General features: G+C 38.8%; 1 long non-coding RNA gene across 1 annotated transcript in view; it reads right to left on the reverse strand.

Annotated features, from left to right (window-relative positions):
• Positions 1-8,555: 8,555 nt before the first annotated feature.
• LOC121814687 overlaps positions 8,556-9,543 on the reverse strand; it is a 1,769-nt gene continuing 781 nt past the window's right edge. Inside the window, exon 2 of the long non-coding RNA XR_006054507.1 lies at positions 8,556-8,873. This is a non-coding gene — a long non-coding RNA (uncharacterized LOC121814687). The remainder of the gene's footprint in view (positions 8,874-9,543) is intronic.

The following is a 9,543-nucleotide window of genomic DNA, read 5'->3' on the forward strand; positions in this document are numbered from 1 at the left end:
ATTATAAACGCAGCATTTAAAGGTTCAAAATTTTTAAATGTACATCCTAAAAAATATTTTGTCATGGCATGCTTGAAAACAAAATATTTTTTGCATGGACAATCAAGTAAAGTTCAATCCTGTAGGTGATGCAATCCTCCAAAACATTCCATCAGGCTGCATTGGAAAAAAAAGAAAGCATTCATTGTGCACCTTCAAAGTTTGCAAGATCACATTATGATTCATTAGCAAATATGATTTCACTGAAAGCTGATAGTGACAGCATTAAATGATGCCTCAGCTGAGAGACAACCTCCATATCTGAAAAACTGTACTACCAAATATCAAAATACTAAAAACCTCAACTTTAGAGATAAAATTGTTTGCAGGAAGACAGAAAAAGCTGCTTTGAGTACTATAGCTATTTTTTGACTGAACTACAACTGACGTAAGTTCTTTTGGGGCACTGCTGGTTTTCGTTACTTCTTCTTCTTTTGGCTGCTCCCTTTAGCAATCCCTACAGTAATAATAATGGATTGGATTTATATAGCGCTTTTCAAGGCACCCAAAGCGCTTTACAATACCACTATTCATTCACTCTCACATTCACACACTGGTGGAGGCAGCTACAGTTGTAGCCACAGCTGCCCTGGGGCAGGCTGACAGAAGCGAGGCTGCCATATCGCGCCATCGGCCCCTCTGGCCAACACCAGTAGGCGGGAGGGTAAAGTATCGCACCAAGAACACAACGACCAGGACAGAGAGCCCGGGGATCGAACCGGCGACCTTCCGGTCACAGATACGCTTCCCAACCCCCTGAGCCATGGTCACCCCAATGGTACAGTGGATCATCTGCTTGCATCTCACCCTATCCCTGCTGTTCTTCACTACATCCACAAATCTTTTCTGTGGTCTTCCTGTTTTCCTCCTGATTGGCAGCTCAATATTCAACATTTTCTGTCCAGTATAGCCACTATTCCTTCTCTGCATATCTAAGTAATCTTAGCCTTGCCTCTCTAACTTTGTCTTCAACCTGTTTGATTAGGCAAATATTTTAAGCTAGAGGCTGCAAACCTCCACATTTATCTAGACTTGGGACATGCTCAAGGAGTGCATTGGTTTGGTTGAATGAAAGTTGGCTAATGGCAAATGGTGGGAAAATGCTGGTTGGAATCAGTAGCACAAGAAGCTGTGATGCCCCTGCAGGCTAATGGTCAGAAATACTGTTTTACCACATAACGAAACTCAAATTCTTCATTATATTCTGCCTGCTTGGCAAGTCCTCTTACTTTTCAGACCCTTCTTTCACTTCAAATCAAAAAAGCGCAGGAGAGATTACTTATTTTCCAGGCTTGACAAAACTTCTCCAGCTCCGATTACAGAACAGGAATTACTGGTTGAGACACACTTGTTTGATATCATTGGAGGCCCCCTTTAAACAAAGATGCACACCTAAAGGAGGTCAAATCATGTCTTCTAGGTGACTCCTAACTATCTTGTGTAACATCTGGATGTGTACCAGTCCTCATTTATTTTTGACTAATTTCAACCATAAGCAAAGCTAGTTTGGCCTGCTGCATACATGGAACTCAGTGCCATAAGACTCCTTCTCTTCCCTCTTGCTGTAAAAGAGCAATCATTTCTTCATTAGCCTTTTATTTGTTTCTAACTGTTCCACTTCAGGGGTAACACACACAGTTTATTTGGGTACTCTTAATTACAAAAGGGAGATCGTGTGCCCTCTTCACCAAAATGAATGTCTCTCTCAGCCTCCCAAAGGGCAACAGCAGCTTAGAGTTGGACTGTATCTGATTGCATTTTCCAGGATTGATGACGTTATTGAAATACTGACCAGACTGACTTAGAACTTATCTCACTTGTATAGGGCCGTGAAGTCCTTAACCTATGTCTTTCACCCTTGAGGTGAAGAGGATTAAGAGGAGAAAATGCCTTTATTTCCTATTTGTTCGATTTTTACATTTTTTTCCTTTAGAAGAAGCCCGAGGGCTGTGAGCTCAGTCACGATAAATTACATTGCTGTGCTGTTTCTCTCTCCAGATAGCCGTTCAGGAGGTATAGCTACCTTCAGGAGCTTTTCATTTTTCGTGCCGTTATTAAACCTAGTGATAAAATCGCCTTCCCCTAGTTGATTCAGAAATGCCAGGGTTGACAACAGAAGGAGAAATGTGGATTGCTGTTTGCACTTTACTGTCACCCTCAACATCAAATCAGTGGCGAAAAACACACACACAAGGAAAAGCTATGTCATGCAGCCACACAAAAATACAGTGACCTAGAATGTAATTCATGAAGTTGATCTGATATACGCTTACTTCAACATTTGCAGTCTGAATAGGAAATAAAATGTGCAGGAAAAACAGGGATGCAGCTCTGCGTTTTTCAATTTTTAACTATGACCTTACCGTCTTCTTGATATGAGCGGTTTAGTTGCCTTTTGAAAACAACACTGTGGTTCCACTGATGAGCATCTTATTAAAACCTTTAAACATCTACAAAGAAATCTTTAAAAAAAAATTGTAACCTAAAACAACCTAAACAACCAAAAACAAAAATTGAAAGAATAACTTGAGATTTCTGTTACTCTTGTACAGAGCCACGTCTTTTTTTTATTCAGTCCTTATATTGACTAAGCTAACCAGTTTCTAGCCCCAGCGAAGTTTTTGTGTGCTCTTGGCAAGAGTTTGCAAGTGAGCAAACACATCTCCTTACCAGGGGTTAAACGAAAAGATTAATCCCTATATTTGCTTCCTTTACTGTGGAATTTTGATTGTTGCACAATCCTACTCCTAATACTAATAGAGAGTAGCAAAATATGTTGTTATTTCGAGCCACTAGGAAGAAGAACAGAACTCTGACACATAATATGATTGCCTACTGCTAATGTGACCAACATGTTAACCAAATGAAATCATATTTAATTTGCACATTTAGCACAGTTTGCCATGTGTTTGTCACTGGTGTTAGATGTTGTATGGATAAAACATGATCAGAGTGATCAGCAAAAGCTCGCTAAAGAAGATCATATTTCACTTTTTTGTAAATGCAATGTAAATTAGCACAGTGATACTATGAAGAAGACACCCAGCTCTACTGAGTGAATGACTACAATATGTTTTTTCTCTCTCTGGAAACAGCTGCCTGCTGCTGCTTTCAAACCAGGTTAATGAGAGCCTTGAGACTGAACCATACAGTGAATGTGGTGTAAAATACAAACATGAGCTAAAAAAAAAGGCTACAGATATTCATTCAGACGTTCATTGATGTTTCTCTGTGGGTTTTTAAACTGAAATCTGTATAATATTAATTAGTGATGTTTAAACATTTAAAAAGCTTAATTGTGCTTTAGTTGCCTCGGTCAATGTGAAAGCAAATGAAATAACATTTTGACAAGCTTCATTTACTAAAGAAAAGCTTTCTGCAGCCATGCATAGAGCTAATAAATAAAGCATCCTGCAACCTGTATGTTTTGTTAACCAAAATAGTATGCAAATACGGATGATTTTCCTCCAAAGTGACCGGCGGAATGAGACTGGTGGAAAACATTCATCTATGACGATTCAGTATGAGAATCGCTGTTGCTCGGTACATATAAACACCTATAGTTATTTCCTGGGAAGCTTAATTCTTGCTATCCATCCAAAATCTAGGAGGGTGAGGCTAAAAGGCCTTGAATCTCATCCACAATTGATTGTGGGCATCGAACTCAGCGTACATTAATTCAGTTTATGGCCATTAAAAGAAGAAGAATGCTTGGGCTTGCAAATGGCAAACTACGACTGTCAACAGCATGATGTATGGTAGCTTATTATATTCCCCTCATTATGATTAATAACATAGGAAGGTATCCTCCATTCTTGTCGAGATGGAAAATGTAATTAGCTGCCTTGGCTGGCGTTGCAGCCAGGCCTCCTCTGGCTGCTTGCTTCCCAAAGATAAAACACCCAGTTTACAGCAGGAGACTCGGGATCGAGTCGGCGATAACCTAAAGCCGGTTATGCATCATGCTAAACGTTACTTTTTTCTCCCCAACATCCTGTCATACCACAAGTATCAAATGTACTCGTACTTTCTGCCTGATAAGACTCTGCATGAAATACAGTAAATTCTTTCGGTTTCTCTTTCTGAGTGATAAAAAGCACCACAAGGCTGATGATTTATATCCTGAAACAATTATTTTCTTTTAAATTTAAGCCTTTTCTGTTGATTTCACAGGTGTCTTAGGGGTGGTCGGTTAGTTAGTTGGAGGGATTGTGGAAGAGAGTAAGGAGGGGGGGTCCTAGTCCACCTTCACGTAGACTCACAGAAGCAGCCTCCTGATTTCTGCGATGGCTGTGAGGAACCAAGTGACACTGATTGAAGATGTTTCAGTGAAGGGCTTTAATCACAGTGCATTTAATTCTGACCTTATCTGGACTGCCCTACAAATGCTATGATGACAGATTTCAGTTTCTACATGGAGGGGAGAGGAACAAGGAAATCCCTTCTCTGATGTGTGACAATGTCATGATATTTAAACGTTACGCAGTAAACAAAACACATTTGATTTCTTTAAAAAATTCTTTATTTTTATAAATAGGTAATACTGCTGAATGTAAGAAAAAAAAAATATGATACAGAAGACGTAAATAACCTGATAATTAACGTGACATTAGAAAGACATGGAGAGACACCACTACAACTTATTAATGGCAAACTAACTACACTAATGTACAGACATGATTTTCTTTTATTGTTAAGAACTCACTTTTAGCCATTTAATACACAGCAAAAAAGCATTGCATGCATTTTTGTAATTACTTTCACACTGAGGCGTCTTTGAAGTCAATGGAAAACATGTTTAATCTGATTAAACATTTGAGTTGGTGAAAACAAATGGTATAAACAGATTATATAAAAGGGGGTAACAACACAGATTTATCTCATCATCAGCCCAGAAGAGGAGACAATGTCTGAGTACTTTTTGGGCCCCTCCTTCCAGTTTCCTCACCTAATTAGAAAATACTATATATTCTTTTGGCTCATTTTGACGAATAAATATAGGGAAACCAGATGATTCTGTTCATTTTTCTCCAGCGCTACCTCATCTGATGTCAAACAGATGGCATGTCCTTAATATGGTCAGAAGTCACACCCACATGCTGTTCAAACCGTATGTTTGCAACCTGCAGAAGAAAGTTGGCTTTATGGGACAGGGAGGGACCTAAAATGCCTCGTTTCTGTCAGTGTGCAAATATAAGGGGTGCACAAACGTTTGGTGTAACTTAAATAAGGATTACAAATAATGTAACTTATTGCTATAGCTGGGAATGTGGTGTGTGGCATGTACTACATGAAAACCAGGTGTCCTCTCTACTTGCACATCACTCTGACCTCTGCCCTAAAACCCTTTTGCTACTACTTCCTTGGTTGGTTGTTGGCATTTAGGTGCATATTGTGAAAAACAATAAATTACATGTTCTATTTTTACAGTAAAAAGTTGTAGTTTTTGTTGAGTCAGTGCATCAACTTGTCTTTGGACCTTTCTCTGCATTCTGCTTGAGAAGCGATTTGACTAAATTGAGGCTTTTTTGCCCTTGTCTTGGATACTGCTGCTGAAAATGTTTAGCTCCTTAGGTTAGACAGAAATGTTGTGCTCTTTAGTTGGTATGAAAAGGAAAAAAGCTGAGTCATCAGCTGACTTCGCTCAAGAATCAGTTTGAAACATTATAGTTGATCTGATTTATGGCACACACCAGTAGATAGTCTGCTTCAGACAAATTCTGAACACCAGAAAGATTTTCTTTTCTTTGTCAGTGGGCCATCCGATTAGTTGTGCAGGAGGCACAAACATTGCACCAGAAAACCAGCACAGTAAATACAGTTTAGTGTTCAATCAGACCAAGCATTTCATAAGGCAGGATCTAAAAACATTCAGGGCTGCATGTGTGAAAACAATTATCCTTAAGAGGGATCTACGGTTAATAAATTAAGCAGCACTTCTACTGAACGTTAGCATCCCGAACAATGACACACAAAGATGCAAAGAAAGCTAAACAGCTTTAGCGGTTAGCTTTACTTCATACCCTTGTCAAGAGAGATTGGAAGCAGAATTCGACCGCGTCCAGAAATATATGTAAACTGTCAAAAAAAGCATAAAATCAAACTAAAATCTTACACAGGCATCATTTAGAAACACGAGAAGAAGTCCTGGAGTGTCAACATAACTGCAGTTAACACCTTACTCCTTCTGCAATTACATCTGCCCAAGTTCAACTCCCATTAGCCCGCTTTGCACCGTCTCTCCCTCTCTGTCTTCCTACAGCCTCAATAAAGAGAATATAAGGTGTATGTGTGCAGACTGGCTAACTTTCCTATTAGAAGAGAGGAGGAAAAAAAAATCACCAATAGCAATCGACTAAGAGCAACTTGAGATGGTGGGCTCTCATCCATCACTCTGCATGTTCACGGATGCCATATGAAAACACAAACAAGCAATCAATTGTTTTCTGCACAGCTTGGGGCCTCCTAATAGAGAACATTTATCTGACGCCATGGTGGTAGCCCCAGCAATACTTTAATTTGTGAGACATTATGTTGAGTTAATGCCTACCAGGTTGCCGTTCAACCGGGGGGACTTGGCACATTTGGCGGCATTGTTAAAGCCGGCATCATGCTGTATTGTACTGGGACACTGTGATGTAAATGATCTCACCCGCTGTATCTTTAATGGGTTGTGAAATGAATTTATGTGAGAATATTTGGAGAGGAATATTGCATTGTATCATGGTTTAATTAGAGAACAGGAACTGCGCTGCCCTGTACGGAAGCTTCCGCACGATGGCCGTTCTGTTTGTCCTTCGACCACCCCTGCGATTGGATGCATTGGGTCTGGTAGAGTTAAGAAGAGGCAGAGAGTAAGAGAGAGCGAGAGAGAGGTGGAGATGGAAATGGAGAGAAAGGGAGCGAAGCCAGGCTCTCTAATAATGATGTGCCCCCAGGCCTAATGTGCCATCTTTCTCTCTCTCTCTCTCCCTCGCTGCTGGTCTAGTAAACAAACACACACAGCTCGGTACATGGTTCATTCTTCCCCAGACTTGTTTAATACCAATAAAGAGTTAATTTATAAAAGCTTCTTATTTTTTTTCTTCTTGCAAACAAATTTAACCTTTTAAATTCATTATTTAATTTCTAAAACATAAACAAGAATCAACCCTATAAAGATTTTTTCTTTCTTTCTTTTTTTTTTCCAAATGAGAAATTAAATGACCTTTAAAGACAGGTCTGAGTTTTAAATGCGTAGCAGAGCCTTTTATTCCCTTCATACTGTGCTCAATTAAATTTGAATTTGTCCTAAAAACACCACCAAATGTCTCCAATGTGAAATCAGCAACTTCAGCCCGCTGTGTGGTCTAAATTTAATTCTTGTATATTATTATCATTATTTATTGATATATTTATTTTTTTTACAAAGTGTAAGTAGTGCTTCCTCTTTTCCAGACTTGAACCTGGCACGGTTGCTTTTAATTTTACTTTGCTCCTCTTTCACATAAGAGCGTCAATGTGCTTTTGCCCTTTTGCTTTCTTTCTTCGTCCTAGTTTTTTGTACAAAGTCTGTGATGATAACGGAAAGGGTGGTAATGCTGATCGTCATCAGAAAAAGAAATCCATCAGTTGTAATATCCTGATCTTATTCTTCCCTTTTCCGTTATACTGTCTCGGATTCTAGGTTAGGTAGGTTTAGGTTAATTTTTCACGTTAACTCAAATTATTTTGTGGCGAGGGGAAAAAACAAGACGTGAGTGAGCTTACATTTAAATTAAACAATAAAAAACAAGTGACGGATAAAATTAAAAATCTTTAAATAATCTGTAAATAATCTAAATTCAATGAAAGCGAATGAGTATAGCTTATGTTGCTATAATGTTAATATGAAATAATCCATTGATAAGAAGATATGTGCAACTGGAAGCTAACGGGTAAACAAAGAAAATGTACATTCATCAAAAGCAAAACACTCTTGGTCACCACTTGGTCACAGCAGTATAAATATTTTTAAGCCATAATGACATGTCCATCCTCCATTGCATCCCAGCATATCATTCATATTGACTTTTATTGTGAGGCAGATGTCGCCCTCCTCACCCTCCGCCCCTCCTCTTTCTCCCTTACTCTCTCCAGAATCGCCCCGGGCCTTTCGCCTACCCGCTGCCCGGGGATGGGGAGGCTGTGCTCGGCCCTGACAGGCGGCTGGTGGCTCTTCAATGCGGCGGCGGAAATTAAATTACCGCTCCTGTTGCCCGCTTTGTAAACAAGACAAAAGCCAATGATACGGCCAATTACACTTAAATACGACGCATGTGTACAACAGGCTCTCCGAGCAGTCGGGATTTGGACTGTAGACTCAGGGAATGAAGGGGACGACAAACAACCTCTGTCCAGTTTGTTTATCACGTTTGATCCTGGTTGTCCTGCAGAGATTCGTCACGTTTTTGTGGCCAAATATTATCTTTTATTTATATCTGTGTGTGTGTGTGTGTGTGTGTGTGTGTGTGTGTGTGTGTGTGTGTGTGTGTGTGTGTGTGTGTGTGTGTGTGTGTGTGTTTGTGCTAACTGCAAAATTAGCATTCAGGAAAAACACGTATTTCTATCCTCCCATTAAAAAAGAATCTAAAGTGTAAAATGTAAATCTTAATTTTTCCCCACAGTACCTGCATTATTATTAATCCATCTAATCAAATATAATTTCAAATAATTTATTTAAGGGGGGAAAAAAAAAACATAATTAGTCAATTAAAAAGATGCTCCGTTTTATATAGGTTCACTGGAGAAGTGGAAAGAAGTCTTCTCGTACATCTTGTAGCAGCTCACGAGGAAATTGCAGATTTCTGTTACTCCTGCACACAAAAAATAAAATTAAAAAAATAATAATAACAAAAACTTTATCGGTTTTACTGAGTGAATATGATCACATTTACAAAAAATTACAGGTAGGTAATAATAATAATTTTATAAATATGTAATCTTGCGGCTTTGTTCTTCTTTTTTTTTCTGTTCTTCTGCTTAAACCTGTAAATATCGAATCCTAATTCAAAATCCTAATTTTCTTTCCTCCCGAAAAAACCTCCACCAACTCTGCCCTCACAGTCTCACAATAAAGCTTCGATGAAAATGGCGATCAGAGTAAATAAAATAGATGGTCTTTATCAAAGTAAATTAGATTCACCTAAATAGTTCACCGGAGGGGCAGAGCAGTTCCTGTAATTCACTTTAAGGTTCACCAACTTACTCAATAAAACCCTGGCTAGGAATCTAACTGATGTCTAATCGATAGGTTTATCTGAGGCAAACAGCTGAGAAGGGCAAAATGAATCGGTTTGCATTTAAAAGGAAAGGAGAAAAAGATAAACTCAAGAAATCTGACGTCCAGTAATGAAATGATCGCTTCTATTTTACCTTTTTAGGGGTCGATTTTTTTTTTCATAAAAACTTAGAGATTAAATACAGTTTAGCCTTTTAAAATAAATACATGTATCACAACAATAAAAACAACAACAACAACAACAA

The sequence above is a fragment of the Haplochromis burtoni genome, unplaced genomic scaffold, assembly GCF_018398535.1.
Source record: "Haplochromis burtoni strain Fernald_Lab_line unplaced genomic scaffold, NCSU_Asbu1 Contig_73, whole genome shotgun sequence".
Classification (NCBI taxonomy): Eukaryota; Metazoa; Chordata; class Actinopteri; order Cichliformes; family Cichlidae; genus Haplochromis; species Haplochromis burtoni.